Here is a 27,671-nt window from a genome sequence, read left to right as displayed (position 1 = left end):
GGCTGCGAATTGTATACTGGTTGCACGGTCTTGTTCGTGGCGGCTGTTTGGTCTTGGGGTATAATTATCGCTTACGGAGGTTTCACTGATTGTTTGTGCGAGAGGTCTCCGGGTTTAAATCCCAATCCAGTACGGCTGTGTCGCAACTTCCTGTGAAAATTCACTCATTTGCTTCTCACATTTTTTCAGCGATACAGAAGGCAGGATTAACTGAAATCGCAAAGCAAGTTTCAGCTCCAGAGGACAAAATACTGAGGTTTCCTCAACACAACACACGTGGAGAAAAGAAAATGTCCAAAGATGGTGTGCAGATTGAAGCTGATTGTGAATTTATCCCAATTCACGCGATGTCATGAATGCGGAATGAAAATGCTCCTTCATTGGGCGGGAATCAAACCTCAGCTTCCTGTGTGACAGGCAAGAATTTGACCACGAAAACACCAATGGCCGAACGGCAGTTGGCTGCATGTGTCCACTTGGAAACCTGTCAGAAAGAATATACAATCTCACAGGCCGAAAATGAGGGTGTTTGATGTGAAAAATAATCGGATGCAGCTCTCGTGGCGCAATCGGTAAGCTGCGCGGGACTTATTTAACAGTATCAAGCCCGAGTCAACGCCGAGGTTGTCAGTTCAACTCTCACGTGGTGCAGTTTTACCTTTTGCTTCTCAACACTTCCACCCGAGTTCAAGACACGGCTCTGGTCGGCCGCATTGCAACAGCAGTTGTGAGTTTATTTGTTAATAGGCGGGAGAGGGAGCGATTGGCGACAGCATGAAATGGCAAAGGAGGCGCCACCAGATCCTTAAATCTAAATAACCGAACACACAATTCTTCTTTTCGTGAAACAGACATTCTTCTGTTTGAAGTGCCGTTTCGGAAAATTCGGAAGGTTAATGTGTTGCCCGGTGTCACTGAGTAACGGGTGGAATTATTCCGTTTTCAGTTGTTGATCTGCTGACAGGTCGAGAGACCTTTTCCAGCTCCCGTGTGGGACAAGTTTAGATTTTGAGCAACTGGGTAAAGTGTTTTTTTTAATTGGTGCAAACGAATGACAAGACATTTGGCAGAAACAGGAAGAATTGTAAACTCACGAGTTACCTCTCCATGTTTCTCACATCAGATTCAAAACAAACAAAGATTTTCCTTGAGACATTCCTGAGAATTTTGTCAAACGGACTCTCACTCGAGTTCGACGCCCACAAGCGATAATTTAGAGACCGACCATGAATCTTTATGATGGAGTGTTACAATACCGTGAACATGGATAGCTCAGTCCGTAGAGCATCAGCTCAGCAAAGTCGTGATCTGAGGGTCCAGATTTCAAAATCCTTGTTTCAGGCTGTTAAATTAAAAACAGCTGGCAAGTTCTTGTCCTCCAGCGGAGGAACAACTGCGGGAGAGACGATGTGTGTCAATATGTTGACTTTTGGTGAGCATTCTCAGAAAAGGACTTTGTTCTTCTCTGATCAACATTTTCACCAGAAACATTCGGACTGTCGATGATCATTTCGAGAGACCACTGATTGCCCGTTCACACCACCCGTCCCTTGTTTGCACAGAGATTGCTTAGTGTTTAAAGTGCTTCAAAGCGAGTCTCTTCCATCGTTATCTGGAAATATTTGGATTGGTGCATTTATCTGTAGCTTGTTAATTGGATGGTTAACACGGAGTTTAGTTGGGCTGATCTGATTTCTTTGCTCGAGTAAATTGGATACTTTTTAACCCCCACCCAGTCCTTGCAGACACTTCCAGCATCATCTACGTGGGCGGTAGAATGCAGAGACATTCAGCGCTACAAATCAATCCGTGCCGCCTCTTACCGAAACTCGGGAACAATGTTAACCATTTCAGACTCTCAGATGCCGATGTCGCCAATTTCATCTTGTGCAGCAAGAACCCCTGGTGATTTTACAGTCACTCAAGTTCGCTTCACTTTCCCCAAAGTTTACTCTGAGAGAAAAATGAAGGAAAAGTGAGTGTTTCGTCATTGTTGTCGAAGCAAAATCGCTGCTTTCATTCCTTCCACCGCTGATCTTCCTGCGGGTTATGAACCTTCTGCACTCCACTATTTTTATCACATGATCAGGAAGTGAAACAAGTTGAATTTGAAAGTGGGAGCAACAAACTGGATTAAGCGGATAGGCGGGGAGGGATATTGCAAAACAAACAGCCAAGCAACCAGGAGCGTGTCAGCTGTTACATAAGAACATAATAAATAGGAGCCGGAGTAGGCCTGACGGCCCCTCGAGCCTGTTTCGCCATTCATGGCTGATCTTCGACCTCGACTCTATTTTCCCGCCCGATCCCCATATTCCCACACGGTTCTTCAAACAGAAGAATGCCTGTTTCACGAAAAGAAGAATTGTGTGTTCGGTTTTTTAGATTTTCAGATCTCGTGGCGCCTCCTTTGCCATTTCATGCTGTCGCCAATCGCTCCTTCTCCCGCCTGTCAACAACTAAACTCACACCTGCTATTGCAATACGGCCGACCAGAGGAACCAAAGTGCCCACATGTGAACACGAAGAAGGAGATGTTTTTGGAACAGACCAGCTGGACCTTGAACTCCGGTGGAAATATTCAGATGCAAAATGTTCACCTGCTCCAGGTGAGGCTCGAACTCACAACCTCGGCATTGCTCGAGCTTGATACTGTTATATAAGTACCGCGCGCTAACCGATTGCGCCAGTAGAGCTGGATGGTTACTTGTTTCTCATCAAACAACCTCAATTTCGGTCTGTAAGATTGCATGTTCTTTCAGACAGGTTTCCAAGTGGACACATGCAGCCAACTGCCGCTCGGGCATTGATGTTTTCGTGGTCGAATTCTTGCCTGCCACACAGAAAGCTGGGGTTTGATTACCGCCCAAGAGCATTTTCATTCTGCATTAATGACAATGTGTGAAATGGGATAAATTCATATTCAGCTTCAATCTTCACAACATCATGAGACATTTTCTTTTTTCCAGGTGTGTTGCACACACGTCACCTCGGCTTCTGCAAGGAAAGAATGAGACGTTTGGAACATTCTTCTTCAGACGGTAATTGATGCTAACTCACTTATGATTGTTAAATCTGGTATTAATAGATTTCTGTGAACCAATGTTATTGCGTGATATGAGGCTAAGACGGATATATGGAGTTCGGTCACAGCTCCACCATGATCTCATTGAATGGTGCAACAGGCTCGACGGGCTAAATGCCGCTACCACTTGCTGCCTCCTGATATGCGCCACTTTCACCTGCAAGAAAGCAGGACGTGTGTCTGTGTGATGGCTGATAGCTGCCAGTGTGTGTGACCTGTGAGTTGTTGGTGGGCGGCTTGCAACAGTGGTAACGTGTAAGGGTGAGAGGAAGTCTCTGGTTTGAAGAGTTGAATACTGATGGAAAGAGTTTGTTGGTATCTGAGTGATGGGGATGTCGTGCGTGGTGCAATTGGTAGGTGACTTCATTTGAGAGTTGACCTCACTCACCTTGACCACTAATGTCAAAGCATTGAACTTCCTCCTGCACTGCATCGAAGTCCATGCTACTGTGCGCCTGGCAATGACTTCGTCCCCCGCTGCCTCCCGCTACCTTTTGGATATATGTCTGGAGTGCCTCTTGCCCACCCCCACCGCCCAACCTCTGCAAATATAGGATGTCCCTCCTTCTGCCCACCTCTTGCAACCAGGTCTCTCAGCATCAGCAGAGGAGCTTGGTGCATGCACTCTCCAGGCTTGGTACCAACTGATATCGACAAATTGGTGAGGACTGGCGTGCAGATTGGAGGATGTGGGATTTAGTTGTGTACAACCTTTATTCAATGTTTTAACATAATACCCTTCGTCGTCCAGTCCTTCCCTGGAGCGGAGAAACTACACCATGTTCTCCGCAGCCTTCAACATGTCATCGATGACGACGAACACCTCGCTAAGGCCATCCCCACGCCTCCACTACTCGCCTTTAAACAGCCACCCAACCTCAAAGAGACCATCGTTCGCAGCAAGTTACCCAGTTTTCAGGAGAACAGCGTCCGCGACACCACACAACCCTGCCACGGCAACCTCTGCAAGACATGCCAGATCATCGACACGGATACCACCATCACACGAGAGGACATCACCCACCAGGTACATGGTTCATACTCCTGTGACTCGGCCAACGTTGTTTACCTCATACGTTGCAGGAAAGGATGCCCCGGAGCATGGTACATTGGCGAGACCATGCAGACGCTGCGACAACGGATGAACGGAGGAGGGTTCCCTCCCAGTCGGGGAACACTTTAGCAGTCAAGGACATTCAGCCACCGATCTTCGGGTAAGCGTACTCCAAGGCGGCCTTCGAGACACACGACAACGCAAAATCGTCGAGCAGAAGTTGATTGCCAAGTTCCGCACCCATGAGGACGGCCTCAACCGGGATCTTGGGTTCCTGTCACGCTGCACGTAACCCCACCAGGAAAAAAATTATATGTTTTTCAAAATTCTCTTTCTCTCTCTCTCTCTGCCATTTTGAGTTTCTTTCTGCCTGCCTGTGTAATAGACACAATGTATATCTAGTGTACTGGGACGTGCTGTTCTCCGTGACTGGCCTGTTTGAATAACAACGACACCTTTTGATTGGTGTGATGCTGTCCCAACATAGTATAAGATATGCGATTTGAGAACCTTTTCATTCATTCATCTGACGAGGGAGATAATCTCCGAAAGCTTGTGATTTTAAAATAAATTTGTTGGACTATAACCTGGTGTTGTAAGATTCCTTACATTTAACATAACTCATCAGCGTGTGAACAGAAGGATGGAACCTGCATCTGTGTTTTACATGTGTGATGTCTCATCTCAGTTCAGACTCCGTGCAGACAGTCGACTGTTATTTTCAGCAAAGAACAGGGACCAGCGACCTTTGATAGATTTCGACGAAACATCCTCCCTTTAAGAGATTGAGCTCCCCTGGTGGTGGAAAGCGCATATTGCATTGATCCCACGTGCAAGGCCCGGAATGGAACGCTGAATGCAGGTGAGTCTTCGGGACAGTCGAATCTTGCGTCCTGCCTGCGCCAGGGTCATTGGGCGCGGGGAAACAGCGCATCACGCTACCTGCGCCGAAATAAGGCCTTTATCCAATTTCCCCCCAAAATTTCCTGCATACGCCAGTCGACAGGATTCCAATATGGCACCTGGCACATGGGGCAACAGGAAAAAGGATTGCATTTAGATCGCGCCCTTCACCACCTCAGACGTCCCAAAGCGCTTTTCAGACAATGAAGCACTTTTTGAAGTGTAGTCACTGCTGACATGCAAGAGACGAGGCACCCAATTTGCGCCCAGCAAGATCCCAAACACTGCGATGTGATAATGAGCAGATAATGTGTTCTCGTGATGTGGCTGAAGGGATAAACATTGAACAGTTCTCCGGGGAGAATTAATCACCTTTAAAGACGCAGACAAGGTGATTGTATCAGTTCGAGTTTTGACCTTTGTAATGTTTTTCTTTTCTTATTTTTATCTTCTTCAGATTCCAACTGATCAGAAAACTGACAACGGAACTCTCACAGAATTTTCGATAAATCTGTCACTCAAAATAAACAATGTTAGAAATAAAGAAATAAACCGGATTGAGACGGTTCACTTCACTGAAAAGTCGAATTCCTATTAAACCGGCGCGGAGTCACAACAGCTCATCGCTGATCTGCACCTCAACTCCATTTAGCGAAATTGAAACTGGAAAACTCATGTTTCGAGACGAATTTACGAATTTCCTGAAAATGAAGATCACGAAACTAGCAAAACATTCCCTGCCCTGATTAAACACACAGGAAGGGAATGTGTCGAATATAAAGCAAGAAATCCGCGATTGGATTTTTACACGGATAGAACACCGTGCTCAATATTAACACTAACACTGAGCGCCAGGTCTGGATCTGACCCGTTTACCCCGTGGTGCGGGACCCCGTCCGCTCTTATATTTACCAAAAAAAGAAAATCAGAAAATAATAATCTCACCCAGCAGAATTGGGGATTGTTCGTATTTTACAGGACAGGATGAGGCCACTCGGCCCGTCGGGCTTGGATAGTAAATTCTGTTCACATTCTCCGCTCGGTGTTGTTCTCCGTGCACATTTTTAGTTTACCGATTTTTCTTTTATTTTATTTCCCCTCTCTCTATTTTGCAGACTGAGTGCGAAAGAGATTCGCTTTGGAGGCAAAACATTTTGATCAAAGATTTGTTTATTCTGATTGTAGGTTTCTTGGAGACCCAGTGGAAGTTCAGTTGTCGTATCCTGATAATTCGGAAACAGCAGAGCCAACTTGCTGCAAGAGAAAACAATAAATGGACAACAGAGAAAGAAGCAAGAAGTGTCTTCACCACACCTGCCCCGGTTTAAGATCTTTTGCTGAACTGCTATCACAGTGGCCGCGTGGCCTAATGGATAAGGCGTCTGACTTCGGTGTTAATCGTGATGTTATCAGAAGATTGCAGGTTCGAATCCTGCCGCGGTCGTTTTTACACTTGTTCCAATGTGCGCCGCAACTGTTTCGCACCGGACCGTTTCTTGCAGTCACTGACCTGATGGAACGGAAATCCGTAAATTCCTTTGCTTGCAGAAGTTGACTCGACATTTTCAATATTGTCGATCTGGGTGCACGGGCAGGACAAAGTGTAAAAGTGACTTTATTTCTGCTGTTTGGATTCAGAAATGGTCGGCTGATCCATTGTGCTCTGTATGTATTGGCCCGAACCCCATCCGTGTCGTTATTGTATTGAACTTGTGTTGCGGCCCTCCGTAAGTTTTGTGCAATCAAAATGGGCTTGAATGCTATTATTATCAATCCGACACCGGAGCTTTAAGGCTGTGTCCCTAGATTGTTTATATTTTGTTTAAATATAGACAGATAATTGGAATTTTTCACCTGCTGTAATGGGATAAAGGTCGAGTAGAGAGGACGGATCGGAGATAGATCTTTCTGTCCTTCCTTGCTGCCTCTGGGGTTTACAGCGAATGAAACATTAACGGGAACAGCAAATGATAAGGGAGGTGGAACATAAAGGGTTAACATTAACCATCAGGAAGTAATCTAATTTCAAAACTTTTTAACAATCTTGAACCTGTCCAGTTATTAGATTTACACCAAGTCTGTACATTTTTTCTGTTAAATTTAATTCCTCCACCCGCTCTTCATCAAGAAAAATTAAATCTGGAGGGAGCTCCCGTCCAGATTTGAGCCCAGGATCTGTCTCATTGTTAACAGTCTCCCGTTTTGAACTAGAATCCCACCCATGGCTCGGTTCCCAGTAACTGCTGCCGAGATTGAAGGACTTCGGTCCCTCCTGCATCTCCTGCATTTTACCATCTCCCGATTATTCGATCAGTATTTGGGAACATGGGAGAAAACCTGGGTTTAAATCCCGAACATTTAAATCCCCAACAATCTGCCTGTTGATCCCGTTCCACGGTGCCTTAAGTTAACAATAACCGCGGGAGCGCAATTGGAATCCAGTCCGCAGTTTGTTTCCTTCTCCGTTCCTGTTCTCTCTCGGTTTCTCGAAAAGACGACGCACTGTTTGGATCAGGAATCGAGTTCTGATCAGCCCCGTGACAAGACGGACAATAATCCGTCATTGAAACCCCGAGAATGCTGTTCATTCTGTTCCAGGGACACTTCATAAGTCGGTCGAAACCTTCCAATTCCCATTCCCACAAAGGATGGAGCCAAGCGGAGGAGGGACGTGTTTCTCAATGATCGGACAGTTGGATGCCATCGAAGTGTGAGTGCCGATGGGTGACTGTGGAATTCCATGAGGGCTTTGGGTTTCAATCCCTTAAACTTGGACCCTTCAGTTCGCTCTTTGCTTTCGTGAGTCAGGAATGTTGGATAAGAGAGCGGGAGAATTCCCTGCGCTTGCTTTAACATCCACCGACAGGGCCTCATTTAACTGGACAGAGCGAAGGCTTTTGGTACCCGCGGTGGAACAAGGTCTAACTTTTAACAGACGAGAATTATTTCACGATCATTATAGTCCTGCAATTGCTGGGACCTCGAGCCACAATGATGCATTCACGGCGTGCGCCATTATCGATCGGTGAATTTTGAAGCAAGTGAGATACGGGTCGGGGGAGGATCACAGTGCTGCACAGAGGGTGGAGAATCGCAATGATACACAGGGGGCGGAGGGACACAAATCTCAGTGATGCACGGGGGCCGGAGGTCTGATTCCCCCATTTAACACACTGGCCCGCTCTCCCGGCCCCACCCATCGTTTACCCTGGCTCTCTCAGACAATCCAGACTCGCCCCCCGCCCCTTATCTCTGACACAGTGGCTCCTCTCCCACAGACGGTTAATGCGCTCACCCCCAACCTCCCACACAGACGATCCAGACTCCACCCTCCCCTCTGCCAGAGATCGGCTGTCTTTCTCTACCCCTCCCCCACCTTCGGGCCGATGCCATGTTGGAGTCCAGAGTCTGAGTTGAGAAAGCGCAGGGCCTCTCCCTCCTCGGAGTATATGACTGTACTACCATCGCTGTCTTGTCTGTGGGACAGGGTCCACCCAGTGCTGGAAGAGTCTGGGACATGAGCTGAAAGCTATGATTCTGTGAGTATGGTTGCGTTCGGTTGGTGGTTCATCAGGCTACGGGACAACTCTGCCACAAGTCCCCAAATGTTAGAGTGGAGGACTTTGGTGAAAAGCACTGTTGGAATTTGAACCCAACAACCCTTTGTTTGCAAGGCAGCGTCCTTCAACCACTGAGCCACGGCGCCCACATGATTTGAATTATTTCCTAACGTTATGGTATTGATACATTTTCCAAGCTAGTTTGTTGCGCCTTCTCCCTCAACATATCTGCGCAACAACATCTATCTTTTGATCATCGGTCTCTGAATGGTAAACAATGGGCATCAGTCATGATCTTCACTTCCTTATCCCCTGTCAGTACATCTTATATCGAGCTCTATTCATCCTGTTGTATTCCCACACTCTCTCCAGACTATCTGGTCTTATCCTATTACATTTCTCATCTCTTCCCACAAAATGTTGGTGAGTAATTTCTGTGATACACCAGGCCCTGACCTCCTCCTGTGGGTGACCTCCGACAAATACTGCACAATAGTTTAATGTGTGTGTGTTTTACATTCGGAAATGTGTATCAGCGCTCGTCCACCTGGTGCATCTATTCTCACACAAACGGCAATGTTGCTTCAGAGCATTTAAATTTTAGAAAGACTTCCTTGATGAGGCAAGTTGTCCCTCTCCATTTCAACAAAATAGAAACAATCCAGGGATACAGACTTAAAACACCGGTGTCGGATTGGTATTAGTAGCTTTGAAGCCCATTTTGATTGTACAAAACTTACGTTGCGCCGCAACAAAAGTTCAATACAATAACGGCACGGATGGTATTCGGACCCAAACCGACAGAGCACATTTCTGAATCCAAACAGTAGAAATAAAGTCACTTTTACACTATGTCCTGCCCGTTCACCCAGATCGACAATGTTGAAAATGTGGAGTCAATTTCTGAAAGCAAAGCAATTTACGGATTTCCGTTCCATCCGACTGTTCGAAACGGTCGGGTGCAGAACAGTTTGGGCGCACGTCGGACACATTTGCACCCAACAAATCAAATGATCGTGGCAGGACTCGAACCTCGCGATTAATACTGAAGTCAGACGCCTTATCCATTAGGCCACGTGGCCGACAATAAATTGCTTCACCAAATGACCTTAAACCCTGGGTGGTTAAGACTCTGCTTGTATCATTCTCTTCGTCCACATTGTTGATGTTGTTCCTTTATTGTTTTCTCTCTTGCAGAATGAGGGGAAATACAACAAAAGACAAATCGATAAACTAAAAATATGCAAGGAGAACAACACCGAGCGGAGAATGTGAACAGAATTTACTATCCAAGCAAGACGGGCCGAGTGGCCTCATCCTGTCTTGTAAAATACGAACAATCTCCAATTCTGCTGGGTGAGATATATTATTTACTGATTTTCTTTTTTTGGTAAATATAAACTCGGACGGGGTCCCGCACCACGGGGTAAACGGGTCAGATCCAGACCTGGCGCTCAGTGTTAATGTTAACATCGAGCACGGTATTCTATCCGTGTAATGATAAATTCGCGGGTTTCTTGCAAGATATTCGACACATCCCCTTGCTGTGTGTTTAATCAGGGCAGGGAATATTTTGCTGGTTTCGTGATATTCATTTTTCAGGAAATTAGTGAACTCGTCTCGAAACATGAGTTTTCCAGTTTCTATTTCGCTAAATGGAGTTGAGGTGCAGATCAGCGATGAGCTGCTGTGACTCCGCCGCGCCGGTTTAACCGGAATGGGACGTTTCAGTGAAGTGAAGTGAAGTGAACCGTCTCAATCAGGTTTATTTCTTTATTTCGAACATTGTTTATTTTGAGTGACAGATTTATCGAAAATTCATTGAGAGTTCAGTTGTCAGTTCTCTGATCAGTTGGAATCTGAAGAAGATAAAAATGAGGAAAGAAAAACATTACAAAGGTCCAAACTCGAACTGATACAATCACCTTGTCTTCACCTTGAAGAGTAATTAGTTCTCCCTGCTACCCTGTTCAATATTTATCGCTCCAGTAACATCACTATAACACATTATCTGGTCATTGTCACATCGCTGTGTTTGGGATCTTGCTGTGTTCAAATTGGCTGCCTCGTTTTCTACATGTCAGCAGTGACTACACTTCAAAGAGTGGTTCGTTGTCTGTAAAGCGCTTTGGAACGTCCGAGTTGGTGACGAGCGCAAAATAAATGCAATCTTTCTTCCTGTGGCCCCGTGTGCCAGGTACCTTATCCGAATCCTGTCGACTGGCGCATACAGGAAACATTGGGGGAAAAATTGGATCAGTGCCGTTTTTGGGCGCAGGTACCGTGATGCGCTGTTGCTCCGCACCCAATGAGCCTTGGGCACGCAGGACGCAAGATCCGGCTGGCTCGAAGACGCACCTGCATTCAGTGTTCCATTCCGGGCCTTGCAGGTGGAATCATTGCAATTCACTCTTTCCACCGCCCGGGGGAGATCAATCTCTTCAAGGGAGGATGTTTCTTGGAAATCGCTGAAAGGCAGCTGGTACCTGTTATTTGCTTAAAATAACAGTCCACTGTCCAAACGGAGTCTGAACGGAGATCAGACATTGCACACGTAAAACACAGATGCAGGTTCCATGACTATGTTTGCACACTGATGAGTTATGTTAAAACATTGCATAAAAGATATACACTGCTAAATTCCACATCCTCCAATCTGCACGCCAGACCTCACCAATCTGCCGATCTGAGTTGGTATCATATCTGGAGGTTGCATGCAGCAAGGTTCTCTGCTGATGCTGAGAGACTGTGGTGCAGGAGTTGAACAGAAGGAGGAGCATGCTATATCTGCAGGGGTGGGTCCGGGAAAGAGGTCCTCCAGACATTAATCCAAAAGACAGTGGGAGCAGCGGGGGATGAAGTCAATGCCAGGCGCACATCATCATGAACATGGATGCAGTGCAGGGAGAAGTTCATTGCTTTGACATGAGCGGTCAAGTTGAGTGAGGGCAACTCACAAGTGGCATCTCCTACCAACTGTACCATGCAATACACCCCCATTCCCCACATACCAACAAACTCTTTCCATCAGTCCTCAACTCTTGTAACCAGAGGCTTCCTCTCACTCTTACACATTACCACTGTTGCAAGCCGTCCACCCACAACTCATAGGCCACACACACTGGCAGCTATTTAACCATGACAGGCACATCACCCAGACACACGTCCCGCTTTCTTGCAGGTGAAGGTGGCGCATATCAGGAGGCAGCAAGAGGCAGTGGCATTTAGATATGGACCTGTGACCTAACTCCATATACCCGGCTTAGCCCAATATCCCTTAATACCCTTGGTTCACAGAAATCTATCAATCTCAGATTTAACATTCACAAGTGAGCTACCATCAAATACCATCTGTAGAAGTGCGTTTCAAACGTCTCCCATCCTTTGCGTATAGAAGCCGAGGTTAAGTGAACGCAACACACCTGGAGAAAAGAAAAAGTCTCAAGATGTTTTGCAGATTGAAGCTAAATATGAATTTATCCCAATTCACGCGATGTCATGAATGCAGAAAATGCTGCTGCATTTGGCGGCAATGAACTCCCGCTTTCTGTGTGGCAGGCAAGAATTCGACCACTAAAACACCAATAGCCGAACGGCAAATGGCTGCATGTGTCCACTTGGAAACCTGTCTGAAAGAACATACAACCTTCGAGGCCGAAAATGAGGGTGTTTAATGAGAGTATTAATACCACGCGGCTTTCGCAGCGCAATCGGTCAGCACGCGGTATTATATAATAGTATCAGGCTCGAGGAATGCCGAAGTGTTGAGTTCGATCCTCCCCTGGAGCATTTTAACCATTTGCTTCTGAATATTTCCACCGGAGTTCAAGGTACAGCTGGTCTGTTCCATTAAGCTTCTCCTTCTTACTGTTCTCATGTGGGCACTTTGGGTCCTCTGGCCGATCGTATTGAAATTGCAGGTGTGAGTTTAGTTGTTAATTGGCGGGAGATTGGGGCGATTTGCGACAGCATGAAATGGCAAAGGAGGCGGCACCAGATCTGTAAATCTGAAGAACCGAACAGACAATTCTTCTTTTCGTGAAACAGACATTCTTCTGTTTGAAATGTCGTGTAAAGAATATGCGGATCGGGCGGGAAAATAGAGTCGAGGTCGAAGATCAGCCATGGTCTTATTGAATGGCGGAGCAGGCTCGAGGGGCCGTGAGGTCTCCTCCTGCTCCTATTTCATATGTTCTGATGTAACAGCTGACCTGCTCCTCGTGGCTTCGCTGTTTGTTTTGCAATATCCCGCCCCGCCTATCCGCTTGATTCAGTTTGTTGCTCCCACTTTCACATTCAACTCGTTTCCAGTCCCTGGTCATGTGATAAAAATACGGAGTGAAGAAGGTTTATTGCCCGCAGGAAGAACAGCGGTGGAAGGAATGAAAGCAGCGATTTTGCTTCGCCACCAATGAAGAAACGCTCACTTTTCCTTTATTTTTCGTTGTTCTCTTTTAGACCAAACTTTGGGGAAAGTGAAGCGATCTTCAGTGACTGTAAAATCACCAGGGGTTCTTGCTGCACAAGATGAAATTCGAAACATCGGCATCTGAGAGGCTGAAAAGGTTCACATTGTTCCAGAGTGTCGGGAAGAGGCGGCACGGATTGATTTGTGGCGCTGAATGTCTCTGCATTCCACCGCCCATGTTGATGATGCTGGAAGTGTCTGCATGGAGTGGGAGGGGGTTAAAAAGTATCTCATTCATTCGAGCAAAGAAATCCGAATTTTCCGACACATCACTTCAAACAGACCTGGGAGAGAGCGCAGGACTCGGAGACTGCTCAAGGCCCAGACTCGAAGGCCGACCCGCACTCCGAGCGGCACAGAGGCAATCGGTGAAAAAAAACAAGGAGTGACGTCAGGACAGCAGGTCGGTGAATGGCGGGCGAGTCTTCGTTTTTTTTTCTCTGATTTCGGGAATTGGGTCAAATTGAATTAAAAGCTTGAAGTGTAAAACTCCTGGAAGCTCATTAAAATTAAAGCTTGATCTGCTTAACGAGAGTAATATAACCAAAAATAACCGTATTTAAGGCTTAATTTGTTTTTGCTTTGTTTAAGTTCATCTGATAAATTAAGGCATGGCAGGGCAGCTCAAACCTGTCGAATGCACGACCTGTGCCATGTGGGAACTCCAGGACGCTTCCCGTGTCCTGGACAAGCACATGTGCAGGAAGTGTCGTCAGCTGGTGGAGCTCGAGCTCCGGGTTTCGGACCTTGAACAGCAGCTGACGTCACTGCAGTGCATCCGCGAGGCTGAGAATTTCGTGCACAGCACGTTTCAGGAGGTGATCACCCCGCAGATTAACAGAGTGCCGGCAGAGAGTGACTGGGTGACCGCCAGACAGACAAGGACGACCAGGCAGCCAGTGCAGGAGTCCCCTGAGGGCATCTCAATCTCCAACCAGTGTTCAGATCTGGGTGCTGGTGGGGGAAAGGGTTCCTCCGGGGAGTGCAGACAGAGCCAAGTCCAAAGCACCATGGGTGGCTCAGCTGTTAAGGGGGGGAGGAGAAAGGTCAAGAGAACAATAGTGATAGGGGATTCTTTTGTTATGGGAGCAGACAGGCGTTTCTGCGGCCGCAAACGTGATTCCAGGATGGTATGTTGCCTCACTGGTGCCAGGATCATGGATGTCACTGAGCGGCTGCAGGACATTCTGAAGGGGGAGGGTGAACAGCAAGAGGTCGTGGTCCATATCGGTAGCAACGACATAGGTAAAAAGAGGGATGAGGTCCTGCAATCTGAATGTAAGGAGTTAGGAAATAAGTTAAAAAGCAGGACCTCAAGGGTAGTAATCTCAGGATTACTCCCAGTGCCACGTGTTAGTGAAGAGGTGACGAAAGCAGTGGACAGGGGATTGTCAATGGATGTTATTTATATGGACTTCCAGAAGGCATTTGATAAAGTCCCACATAAGAGACTGTTAGCTTAGATAGAAGCCCGTGGATTCGAGGGAAAAATACGGACTTGGTTCGGAAGTTGGCTGAGCGAAAGGCGGCAGAGAGTCGGGATTATGGGTAGGTACTCACATTGGCAGGATGTGACTTGTGGAGTCCCACAGGGATCTTTCTTGGGGCCTCAATTATTCACAATATTTATTAACGACTTAAATGAAAGCATGGAATGTCTCATATCTAAGTTTGCCGATGACACAAAGATTAGTTTCATTGTAAGCAGTGCAGATGAAAACATAAAATTACAAAGGGATATTGATAGATTCGATGAATGGACAAAATTGTGGCAAATGGAATTCAATATCGGCAAATGTGAGGTCATCAACTTTGAATCAAAAAAGGATAGAACAGGTTACTTTCTAAATGGTAAAACGTTAAAAACAGTGGATGTCCAAAGGGACTTCGGGGTTCGGCTGCATAGATCATTGAAGTGTCATGAACAGGTGCAGAAAATAATCAAGAAGTCTAATGGAATGCTGGCCTTTATATCTAGAGGACAAGAGTACAAGGGGACAGAAGTTATGCTGCAGCTCTCCTAAACCGTGGTTCGGCCGCACCTGGAGTACTGTACTGTGAGCACTTCTGGGCACCGCACCTTCGGAAGGACATATTGCCCTTGGAGGGAGTGCAGCGTAGGTTTACTTGGATTATACCCGGACTTCCAGAGTTAAGTTACAAGTCGAAATTACACAAATTGGGGTTGTATTCTCTAGCGTTGAGAAGGTTAAGGCGTGATCTGATCGAAGTTTATAAGATATTGAGGGGAACAGATAGGGTCGATAGAGAGAAACGATTTCCGCTGGTTGGGAATTCTCGGAGTATGGGGCAGAGTCTAAAAATTAAAGCCAGACCTTTGAGGAATGAGATTAGAAATCATTTCTACACACAAAGGATGGTTGAAGTTTGGAACTCTCTTCTGCAAAAGTCAATTGATGCTAGCTCAATTGCTAAATTTAAATCTTAGAGATAGCTTTTTGGCAACCGAAGTTTTTAAGGCATGTGGGCCAAAGGCAGGTATATGGAATTAGATCACAGATCAGCCATGATCTTATCAAATGGCGGAGCAGGCTCGAGGGGCTGAATGGCAGACTCCTGTTCCGAGATTCCTATGTTCCTAATTTATTCGAGCAAAGAAATCAGATCAGCCCAACTAAACTCAGTGTTAACCATCCAATTGACAAGCTGCAGATAACTGCACCAATCAAAAGATTTCCAGTTAAATCTGGAAGAGACTCACTTTGAAGCAGTTTGGACACAAAGCAATGTCTGCACAAGCAAGGGACGGGTGGTGTAAACGGGCAATCAGTGGTCTTTCCAACTGATATTCTACTGTCCAAATGCTTCTGGTAAAAATCGTGATCAGAGAAGAACAAAGCCCTTTTCTGAGAATGCTCAACAATGGTCAACATATTGACAAAACATCGCAGGGATCGACTCTCCCACAGTTATTATTCCGCTGGAAAGGCAGAACTTGCCAGCTGTTCTAATATTGATCGCTTGAACAGGGATTTGAACCGTGGACCCTCAGATCACAACTTCGCTTAAAAGTCTGATATTCCACCGAATGAGCTTTCCAGGCCGCCGGATATTTAAATTTCCAGCATGCAGATTCATGTTTGGTCTCTGAATTTTCCCTTGAGGACGTCGATATGGGGTCCATTTCAGAAAATTCTCAGTAACGTTTTGAGGAGAATCCTTGTTTGTGTTGAACCTGATGTGAGAAACATGGAGAGGAAACTCGTGAGTTTACAATTCTTCTTGTTTGTGCTAAATGTCCTGTCATTCGTTCGCACTATTGAAAAAAACAGTTTACCCAGTGCCTCAAAAGCTAAACTTGTCCGACACCGGAGCTGGAAAAGGTCTCTCGACCTGTCGGAGGATCAACAACTGAAAGCGGAATAATTCCACCCGTTACTCAGTGACACTGGGCAACACATTAACCTTCCGAATTTGCCTACACGACATTTCAAACAGAAGAATGCCTGTTTCACGAAAAGAAGAATTGTGTGTTCTGTTCATTAAATCTAAAGATCTCGTGCCGCCTCCTTTGCCATTTCATGCTGTCGCCAATCGCCCCTCTCCCGCCTATTAACAAATAAACTCACACCTGCTATTGTAATACTGCCGCCTGGAGGACCCTCAGTGCCCACAGGAGAACACGAAGAAGGAGATGCTTCATGGAACAGGCCAGCGATTCCTTGAACTCGTGTGGAAATGTTCAGAAGCAAAAGTTTCAACTGCTCTCATTGAGATTTCAACTCACAACCACTGCAATTCTCGAGACTGATACTGTTATATAAGTACCGCGCCCTAACCCATTGCGCTACTGGAGCCAGGTGAAATTATTTACCCAACAAACACTCTCATTTCCAGCCTGTGAGATTGCATGTTCTTTCAGACAGTTTTCCGAGTGGACACATGCAGCCAACTGCCGTCCGGCCATTGATGTTTTCGTGGTCGAATTTTTGCCTGTCACACAGGAAGCTGGGTTTGATTACCCCCCAATGCGGGAGCATTTTCATTCTGCATTCATGACATCGCGTGAATTGCGATAAATTCATATTCAGCTTCAATTTGCGCAACATCTTGAGACATTTTCTTTTTTCCACGTGTGTTGCGTCCACAAAACCTCGGCATTCTATCCTCTGGACCTGATACATGCTCTGGAATTAAGTCAATTTTCACTCTAAGTGAGGATACAGCCGGACTTGATTGGGATTTTAACCCGTGACGAACAGTGTTGTGCAATGTATAAATCACAGCCACGCACAGCCGACCAGCCAGCCTTTCAGGCCACTTCTGTCCATCCAATCCCGTTTTCTATTCCGATGAACAGCAATATCAAGTTGAGCACTAACTATTTCACGTCACCAATATTAAGCTCTCTTTACCACATTCGTTTCAAATGAACGACTTGTATTATCAAGTAAAACTTTGCCGAATTTATTGCTCTGAAGCTACATTGTCATCTGTCTCGGCATCCGCAGGTTATACAATGAACCATGAGTATTACAAGATTACTAATTTTTCACTTTGAGGGAGAAGAGAGATAAATATGGAGGCATTAGCCTCGAATTCATCAGCTGGGTTGCACCTTAACTTTTCCCCCTGTCTCTCTCCCTCTCATTTCTATCTCGCTGTCTGTCTCTCTCTGTATTTTCTTCTCTCACTCTGTTTCACTTTCTTTGTCCCTTTCTCTCTGCCCCATCTCTCTCCCTTCCTTTCGCTTCCCTCTATATTTGTATTTATGTCTCTTTTTGTCTCTCTATCTCTCTATTACCCTCTTCTCTACGTCTCTTTTTTCTCCTTCTGTGTCTCTCCCTCTTATCTCTGTCTATCTCTCACTATCCCTCTGTTCCGCCATCTTGTCTCTCTTTTTTTCGCTCTTTTCTGTGTCTTTTCTTCTCTCTCCACTCTCTCTATCTCTCTTACTATTTCTCGCTCTCCCTCCGTTCCTCTCTTTACCTTTATTTTAATTTCTCAAGCTTACCTCCGCCTCAACTATTTCTCTGTCCCTCTCTTTCTGTCTTTCTATGTCTGCTTTGTCTCTCTTTCCGATCGCACTCTCCCTCTCCGTCTTTATTCTCTCTGTCTCTACTCTCTCTTTCAATCTCGCTCTGTATATCTCTCAGTCTCCCATCTTATCTTTGTCTTTCTCATTATCTCCCCATTGCCACCTCTCTGCTCTCTCTCTCTCTCTCTCACTCTCTCTGTCTCTCCCTCTCCCCCTCTCTTTTGTTTCTGTTGATCATTTTGGAGTTGTTTCCTCACACTACACAGTCATTCTCTCTGTCTCACACTCTCTCTCTACTTTCTTCTCTCTGACTCTGTCACACTCTATCTCTCTTTGTGTGACTCTCTCTCGCCGTGCCTCTCTCTGTCTCTCTCTCTGTCTGTGAATCTCTGTGTTTCTCTCTCTCTCTCTCTGTCTCCATCTCACCCCTCTCTCCCATTCGCTCTGACACTGTCTGTCACGGTATCTCTTTCTCTCTGTCCCGCTCTCCCTCTCTCTCTCTTCCTCTTGTCTTTCTCTCTCTCACTGATTCCCCCTCTGCCCCAATCTCAACTCTGTCTCTCGCTCTCTGTCTCTTATCTCTCGCTATCTTTCTCTCTCGGTCGCTCTCTGTCTCTTGCCCGCTGTCTCTCTATCTGCCTTACTCTCACTCTCTCGTTTTGTTTCTGTTAATCATTACAGATTTATTTCCACTCTCTCTCTGTCTATCTGTCTTTCTCTCCGTCTCTCTCTGTGTCTCTCTCCATATCTGTCTCTGACTCTACTGTCTCTCTGTCTCTGTCTGTCTGTCTCAATCTCTTTGTCCCACTCCTTCTATCTCTCTCTCTTTGTCTCTCTCTGTCTCTCTCCCCTCTCTCTGTCTATGTCTCATTCTATGTCTCTGTCCCTCTATGAAATTCAGTCTCTTTCTCTGTCTCAGTCTCTCTGTCTCTGTCTCTCCCTCTGCCTCTCTCTCTCTGTCGCTCTCTATCTCTCTCTCTATCTCTTCATCTCTCTCTCTCTCCCCCGGTCTCGCCCCTGTCTCACTCTCTTTCTCTGTGTCTCTCTGTCTCTGTCACTCTGTGCGTGTATGTCCTTCCCTCTCTCTGTTTCTTTCCCTATCGTTCTCTCTCTCTACGTTCAGTCTCTCTCTTTCTTTCTATCTCTCGACCTCTCTGTTTCTCTCCCTCTCCCTCTGTCTATCTGTCTCTTTCTCTGTCTCTATGTCTCCTTATCTCTCTGTCTCTCTTTCTCTCTGACTCCGTGTGTGCGTGTGTGCGTTTGTCTTTCTCTTTCCTCACCCTCTATATCCCTCTCTCTCCCCCTCCTGACGTTTTCACACAGCGAGTGGTTGTGATCAGCAATGATCACCCTCCAGAGGGGGTGGTGGAGGCAGATTCGATCGTGCCTTTCAAAAGAGAATTGGATAAGTCCCTGAAGGGGAAAAATCAGAGCTACGGGGATAGGGCGGGGGCTGGTATTAGCTGGATTGCTCGAGAATGGTGCCAACTCGACGGGCCGAATGGCCACCTTTCCGTGCTGTCACCATTCGATGAATATGATTCTCACAGTCCTCTGGGGTGAGCGGAACTGTTTTAGGCAAAGGTGCCATCTTCTGGTTGCAGGGAGTTTTGCACCTCAGAGTTTGTTGGATCCAGCAGCATGGGAGGAGGCCATTCAGCCCATCATGGCGATGTCGGCTCTTTCTCGGCGATCCAACTGGTCCCACTTCCCAACTCTTTCACAATAGCCCTGCAATTTGTTGCCCTTCCAGTATTTGCTCAATTCCCTTTTTTAAAGTCACAACTAAATCTGCTTCCTCCATCCTTTCGTGCAGTGCATTCCAGATCATAACAGCTCGCTGCATAAATGGAATTTCTCCTCATCGCCCCTCTCTGGTTCTTTGGTAAATTATCTTAAATCTGTCTCCTCTGGTTAGCGATCTTCCTGCCAGTCGAAACAATTTCTCCTTCTTAACTCTATCAAAAAACCCTTGTAAATCTGAAGAACTCTAATAAATCTCCCCTTAACCATCTCTGCTCGAGGAGAACAATCTCAGCTTCTCTAGTCTCTCCGCGTAACTGACGTCCCTTATCCCTGGCTCTATTCTCGTTAATTTCCCCTGAACATTTTCTGCTCGAAGGAGAACAATTCCAGATTCTCCAGTCTCCCCACGTAACTGAACTCCCTCATCCCTGGAATTATACCAGTAAATCTCCTCTGCACCCTCTCCAAGGCCATCAGAATGGCCTTCCCAATGTGTGGCGCCCAAGAATTGGACACAATACTCCAGCCGAGGCCTAACCCAGTGATTTCTAAAGGTGTTGTATAACATTATTTGATCATTATAACTAGTTCACTGTGTAGTATCTACCAAATGGGCAAAACCCTGTATTCAGACGGTGACCAGCAAGAAACTCTCCTTTGCAGTATGCCCTGTCCGTGAATTTATACATTCTGCCACTTCACAGCTGCTATCAGAGGACCTATACACAACCCACACTACAGCCTGAATTCCTTTTTATGTCTTAATTCTACCTATAAAGTCTCCACTGCCTGCTTGTCTCTCGTTATATCCTCTCATATCATCGAAGCATGTCATCATTAATCACGAAGGCGATTCCTCCCCCTCTTCCAGTTTCCCTATCCTTCCTGTACACCTTATAACCTGATACATTCAGTTCCCAATTCTGATCGTGTTGCAGCCACGTCTCAGTAATGGCGACCATCCCGTTAATTCTAATCTGAACTTGCGCCTCCAGTTCATTCAATTTCTTCCTTCTACTCCCTGTGTTTGTGTAATGAACGCTTTATTTGGGTCACGCACCCGACCCTGTCCTTCTGCTCTCACGTTGTTTTTCTCTCACATTTCTTATTTCTTTCTCCCAATTTATTTACCTGATATCTTTTAATTTTCCATTTACCTGTCGTGCCTAAAGTGTAATTTCTGAGCACTACTTCACTCTCTTCCATTTCGTTTGTTGAAGAATTTTTATTCATGCTACCATTTCAACCTGAGACTTCCCACCATTTACGAGTTTAAAGTCCTGGTAACCGCCCAATTTATGCTTTCCGCTGGTCCCCAGGATCGAGCTTGGTTCAGGTGGAGTCCATTACCAATGGTACAGTTCCTTCCTGTCCCAGTACTTGTGCCAGTGTCCATTCGAATGGAATACTCTGCCACAGGCTTAATTATATAAGGTCTGTCGGTACAGGCAGCGCTTCCTTCTCTTAGAGCTTCAGAGATCCTCCAGCCCAATGTTCAGTTGTAAGATTTCACCACATGAGATTCAATTTCCTTTAAGCTGCACCTTCAATTCTGCTCAAAGAACTTGGTGATTTTTACTCTTTTTTTCTTTGCATGTTTCTCTCTATCTCTGCCTCTGCCTCTTGCCCCTCTGTGTTTCCCCTGATGGACTTTTCAGGTTTCCTTGAACGGCCAGTTCTGGAAATCCGAGAAGGGATGAGGCGCTGTCTGATCTTCAGCCCAATTGCTGCATATCGATGGTATGAACTTTGCTATTTTCCGTCTCTGATTTCGGAGAATATAAAACCAGATGTGATTTGCTCTCCTCGGGTCACGGCACCTCCGGGTGATGGGAATGAACGCGATCTCTCACTCGGCCTGAATGTCTGTATTCGCATTGCTTAAGAATAAAGTGACGTTGTTCGATCTATTTTCAGGACACATTTGATGAAATACCACCGAACAGATTTATTCGGAAAATAGAAGCACATGGGATTAAATGGGTGTTGGGACCGTGTTTACGTAGTTGGCTAAGAGACAGCAGGCAGAGTGCAGTGGTCAACGGATGTTTTTTCTGAATGGAGAGAGTTATGCAGTGGAATCCCCCAGGGGTCGGGATGAGGACCATTGATTTTCTTGTAATATATAAATGACCTTGACTTGGGTATAACGAGCACAATTTCGAATTGTGCGGAGACAGAAGAAACCCCCTGTTGGCCCGAGGTGTCCCGACCCCGCTACTCGACCAGTTGTGTCAACCCTACAGTTATAAAGAAGCAGATTCTAAAGGTGTAAAGACTGAAACCCTTGGTGAAAACAACTCAGAAACATTGGGGGTAAAATTCAACATTGACCAGGGCACAACACAGGCGGTAGTGGATCGGCTGCCTATTACACATCCCACTCAATTCTCCTTTCCATTGAAGTCACGGGGTGTAAAACGTACGGCCGTTGTGCTGCCGCCTGTAATTCCGCCCCGTCGAAATTACATTTCATCCCTGATAACCCACAGGGTGTGGCCACCAGCCTCCGTCCTGATTCCGGTCACTCAGCAGGTTCACTCCAGATTGAACTCACTGATGATATGTCAAGCAGCCCAAAGTGTCAAGTCACTTTCCACATCTCGAATAGTGAAACACTTTGTCCCTGTACCAATACACTGTTTATGTCTGGGCTCCTAGGTCAACTTGGGTGTAAGGAATATAACGTTTTACTTTTATCCCTGTTATCAATGTAGCGCAAACTATCTTCTCTCCAGCCATTCTGTGTCAGGCGCAACACAGCAGAAGCAATGGGACTTGGACTGATCGGATGTGGATGATCTTGCAGGATCTGTTTCTGCTCTCATCTTACTTGTACATGTAATGCCTACTGGGTTCAGTCCAGAACCACAGTATGGAATGAAACAACTTCATTATCCACGTCATCAGAAACAATGAAATCTGCAACCACTCCTTGCAGGTCACTGGTGCTGGGAATGGGCTCGGTTGGGTTAATGGGCAGACCACATTGTTACAATAAATCTGTGAAAGCCCTGAGATATGATGTTATTGAGGTCATCACACCGGCAATGTATTGGAGCGTTCATGACTGCCACTCCAGAAGTAACGAACGCCCTTAGAATCTCCACCAGATCCCTTGCTGCTTCAGGAATCACCTGGACTGCCTCAGTATCCAGAGTGCTCTGCACGGCCTTACATACCTCCTGTGCTGTTTGACAAATGCGGCTCTTGAACTTCTCCAACTGATCGGTCATCTCCAGAATGTGGGAGGTGACTGTCTCCACGGCCTGCACATTCGGCCTGTGTTGCCAAGTCTAAGTTCTGTTGAAGACAGGAGTCCTGAGTTCTGTGGTCATGGGCCACTCAGCCAAGGGCAGTTGTTTCTCGGCCTCCCCAGGGGAGAAAGGTAGAATTACTTGCAGCTCCTCCTGCTCACTGGTGCTCGGTGCTTCACCCTGTGATATACCCTCAGTCTCACTATATACATCCTCTCGAGAGGGTGCATCTGGGCTGGTGATGGAAACGGTGAATCGGGTGCAGCAATAGACGCTTCGGAGTTACCAATCTTACTGCCATATCTTTACTTCTTTAAATGGTGGGAGACCTTACAATTAACAACAACCAGCATTTATATAGCGCCTTAACACAATAAAATGTCCCAAGGCGCTTCACAGGAGCGTCATTAAATAAAATGTGAAACGGATCCACAAAAGGAGATATTGGGGAAGGTGACCTGAAATTATTCAAGAATGGTCGGTTTTATTGAGCGTCATAAACGAGGAGAGAGAGGCGGAGGAGTTTAAGTCCGGTATTGGGAGTTTGGGCCCAGGTCGCTGAAGGCAACACCGCCAATGGTGGAGCGATTAACACCAGGAGGGCACAAGAGGCCATAATTTGAGGAACGCACTGATGTCGTAGGGTTGCAGGGCTATGGGTGGTTCCCCCGATGGGGAGACGCGAGGCCACAGAGGGATTTGAAAACAAGGATAAAAATGTTAAAATCGAGGCATTCGTGGACCGGGAGCCAATGTAGATAAGCGAGCACAGGGGTGATGGACAGTTTCAAAGCTAAGCACCGTGTGCAGGATTGGTGGGACAGTCCGACTCGAGATAATTGGCCTGGGGCAGTGAGAACATCTCTTGAGCATTAAGATATTCAGTAGCTGAAAGAGGGAGGGAGATGAGATCTTTGTGTCTATTTATCCTGGCATGTGCAAAATCCATCGTCTCTCAATGACGAACATCTTTCTTCCCCTCTCCCTGCTTCCCTGGTAAGCGTTTTTCTTTCAGTCGCTGTATTTGCTTCGAACATTTAATTCCCCGGCATCTGGAGGACCAGAGGAAGCTGGAGGAAAATAACAGACAGAAGCAGAAGGAGGTGGCAGGTGAAACTGGCAGAAAGTGTGAGTGTCACTTGCTTCAAATGAGGCATGAGAGGCCGGCTTTGCCTTGCACCTTTCCAAGGAGATGCGTTGATCAGGTAGGTGGGTTTTGGAAATGGAAACAGTTACACCAGCAGCTTGTGATAGTATTTCCCCTCACTGTCCATTCCATGTTCATCCCTCCTCGCACTTGGTGATTTCATTCGCTGAACAAGTCTTTCGTGTTCTTCCATTAAATGCCATTTTGTACGAGCAGCTTGTCTGGGACGAAAGTGACCTGAATTTCAAAGGGACAAGCAGGAAAATCAGCGTTGGCCGGCTTGCTGACAGGAAAATTGCAGCAGTTTCCGTGGTCGTCTCGTGGTTAGGATTCGGATGCAGGTTGGGTTGGTTTTCTGGAAGGAACAAACCTACAAAGCCGAAAAATCACCTCCGGCCGAATGCACCAACAATTGTTCCGTCTTTGTAAAGTACTGAATGTCAGGACTGGGATTCGAACCCACGTCTCCACGCGACCTGACGCAGTGCCTGGGTGCGGTGGCCAGATTTTCTCATTTCCAGATTAAAAGCCAAAGAAATTTTCACTCGAATCCGGACTTCGTGAAATTCTTCTGGAGGTCTGAGTGACTGGGATACAATCTCCCCAGTATTTCCTACCAATATGCTTGGTGCATGGGGAGGTTTCACCGGGCCGTGGTATCTTTTTTTCCCAGTGAGGGGAAGGAATGCGATGTCTGAGCCTGCATTTGCTGCTTGCCACCGCAGCGGGTGATTGGAGAGAGCGTGGCCGGACAAGCGGCCTCAATGTTACTGATTGTCGCGGTCTCATTCACTCCGGGGGCTGAGGAACAGAATATAACTGATGGCTTTGTTTCCGCGGCTGAAATGCGGTTAAAACCTTTTGTTATTAATCGTGGCAGCGCTGCAGTATCCTTTAATAATCTCTCACAAATCAACTGAATGTGCAACATTGAGAGGAGTTTTCTGCATCATCAGGGCAGGGAGCAGGAGTGAGGGAGAGGCACTGCCGGTATCTGTGTAGTGTTTGACTGTGTGTAGAACTGTACAGAGAAAGAAAGAATACACTGCGGCTGTGAGATATTGTATTTGATTCATATTTAACCTCAATATGAATTCTTCAACTTTTTACATTCGTTTTTAATGAGGAATGTTTTTAAAATTCCACACAATTTTAAACCAGGGACTTTTCGTGTATTAGGCGAGAGTGATAAACGCCACACCACGGAAGCTCAGCTCTGTAAATTATTATGGGAATAACTCAGAAGAGAACAGCGGGATCAAAGAGTTTTCAATGCGGGAGATGCTTTCGATTCCCGTTCAGAGAATGAACGTTTAGAAAACAGTTTACTGTATTAATTAAGCAAAACTCATTAAAATCTGTAAAAAAAAAGATGAATAATTGTTCTAATCGCCATTAATCAACCGCTAACTTTCTGTTTCAGACTGAAGGAAATCCTAACATGGTTACCGAGACAGTCAAAACTTTATTAAGTTTTTGTGTTTCGCATGTGTTGAATTATCTTCCGTTCTCATTTTACAGACAGTACTTTAGGACTTGTTTAAAAATGTTCCGTGCTTATGACACCAGGAATCTGGTGCAGACTTTGTTCAATTCCCCACCTCACGAAAACACAACGGTAACTACTGCTCCACTCTATCATACAACCCCAACTAGTGCCGCCTCATTTAAGAACATAAGAACATAAGAAATAGGAGCAGGAGTAGGCCAATCGGCCCCTCGAGCCTGCTCCGCCATTCAATAAGATCATGGCTGATCTGATTCTAACCTCAAATCTAAATTCATGTCCAATTTCCTGCCCGCTCCCCGTAACCCCTAATTCCCTTTACTTCAAGGAAACTGTCCATTTCTGTTTTAAATTCATTTAATGATGTAGCTTCCACAGGTTCTTGCGGCAGCAAATTCCACAGACCTACTACCCTCTGAGTGAAGAAGTTTCTCCTCATCTCAGTTTTGAAAGAGCAGCCCCTTATTATAAGATTATGCCCCCTCGTTCTTGTTTCACCCATCCTTGGGAACATCCTTACCGCATCCACCCGATCAAGCCCCTTCACAATCTTATATGTTTCAATAAATCGCCTCTCATTCTTCTGAACTCCAATGAGTAGAGTCCCAATCTACTCAACCTCTCCTCATATGTCCACCCCCTCATCCCCGGGATTAACCGAGTGAACCTTCTTTGTACTGCCTCGAGAGCAAGTATGTCTACTCTTAAGTATGGACACCAAAACCGTATGCAGTATTCCAGGTGCGGTCTCACCAATACCTTATATAACTGCAGCAATACCTCCCTGTTTTTATATTCTACCCCCTAGCAATAAAAGCCAACATTCCGTAGGCCTTCTTGATCACCTGCTGCACCTGGAAACTAACTTTTTGATTTTCTTGCACGAGGACCCCCAGACCCCTTTGTACTGCAGTACTTTCCAGTTTCTCGCCATTAAGATAATAACTTGCTCTCTGATTTTTCCTGCCAAAGTGCATAACCTCACATTTTCCAATATTGTATTGCATCTGCCAAATCTCCGCCCACTCACCCAGCCTGTCCATATCCCCTTGTCGGTTTTTTATGTCCTCCTTACTCTCTACCTTCCCTCCCATCTTTGTATCATCTGCAAACTTTGATATGTTACACTCGGTCCCCTCCTCCAAATCGTTAATATAGATTGTAAAGAGTTGGGGACCCAGCACCGACCCCTGCGGAACACCACTGGCTACTGGTTACCAGTCCGAGAATGAACCATTTATCCCAACTCGCTGCTTCCTGTTAGATAACCAATCCTCCACACATGCCAGAATATTACACCCAATCCAGTGATTCTTTATCTTGAACAACAATCTTTTATGTGGCACCTTGTCGAATGCCTTCTGGAAGTTCAAATACACTACGTCCACTGGTTCCCCTTTATCCACCCTGTACGTTATGTCCCCAAAGAACTCAAGCAAATTTGTCAGACATGACTTCCCCTTCATAAAGCGATGCTGACTTTGTCCTATTAAATTATGTTTATCCAAATGTTCCGCCACTGTCTCCTTAATAATAGACTCCAAAATTTTACCCACCACAGATGTTAGGCTATTTAAAGAACCTTAACTAGTGCCCCTCACCATTGTGCAATCTCAAGTGTGTATATACAAAGTGTGAGTGCGTTTATTTGACTGAGACTTATGTAATAGCAGCCTCCAATCCCTCCGTGTCTATAGAAAGTTTAAGGAATCTTACAACACCAGGTTATGGCCCAACAATTTTATATTAAAATCACAAGCTTTCGGAGATTATCCCCTTCGTCAGGTGAATGAGTGAAAGATTCTCAAATCGCATATCTTATATTAGGCTGGGACAGCATCACACCAATCAAAAGGTGTCGTTGTTGTTCAAGCAGGCCAGTCACAGAGAACAGCACGTCCCAGTACACTGGATATACATTGTATCAATTACACAGACAGAAAGA

General features: G+C 45.9%; 1 protein-coding gene and 2 non-coding genes across 3 annotated transcripts in view; 2 read left to right on the top strand and 1 right to left on the bottom strand.

Moving 5' to 3' along the window:
• The window catches only part of LOC137306868 (uncharacterized), a 244,784-nt gene that overhangs the window by 116,254 nt on the left and 100,859 nt on the right, over window positions 1–27,671 (top strand). The window lies entirely within an intron of this gene.
• On the bottom strand, window positions 2,602–2,696 carry trnai-uau (transfer RNA isoleucine (anticodon UAU)). Its single transcript has 2 exons — window positions 2,659–2,696; window positions 2,602–2,637 (listed from the first exon to the last, which is right to left on the bottom strand). It is a non-coding gene; the product is annotated as a tRNA-Ile (tRNA).
• Window positions 6,398–6,486, top strand: trnar-ucg (transfer RNA arginine (anticodon UCG)). Its single transcript is given in 2 exon segments — window positions 6,398–6,434; window positions 6,451–6,486. It is a non-coding gene; the product is annotated as a tRNA-Arg (tRNA).

The sequence above is a fragment of the Heptranchias perlo genome, chromosome X (assembly GCF_035084215.1).
Source record: "Heptranchias perlo isolate sHepPer1 chromosome X, sHepPer1.hap1, whole genome shotgun sequence".
Taxonomy (NCBI): Eukaryota; Metazoa; Chordata; class Chondrichthyes; order Hexanchiformes; family Hexanchidae; genus Heptranchias; species Heptranchias perlo.
Note: the sequence above shows the minus strand (reverse complement) of the source record. Positions and strands in the feature narration are given on the sequence as shown.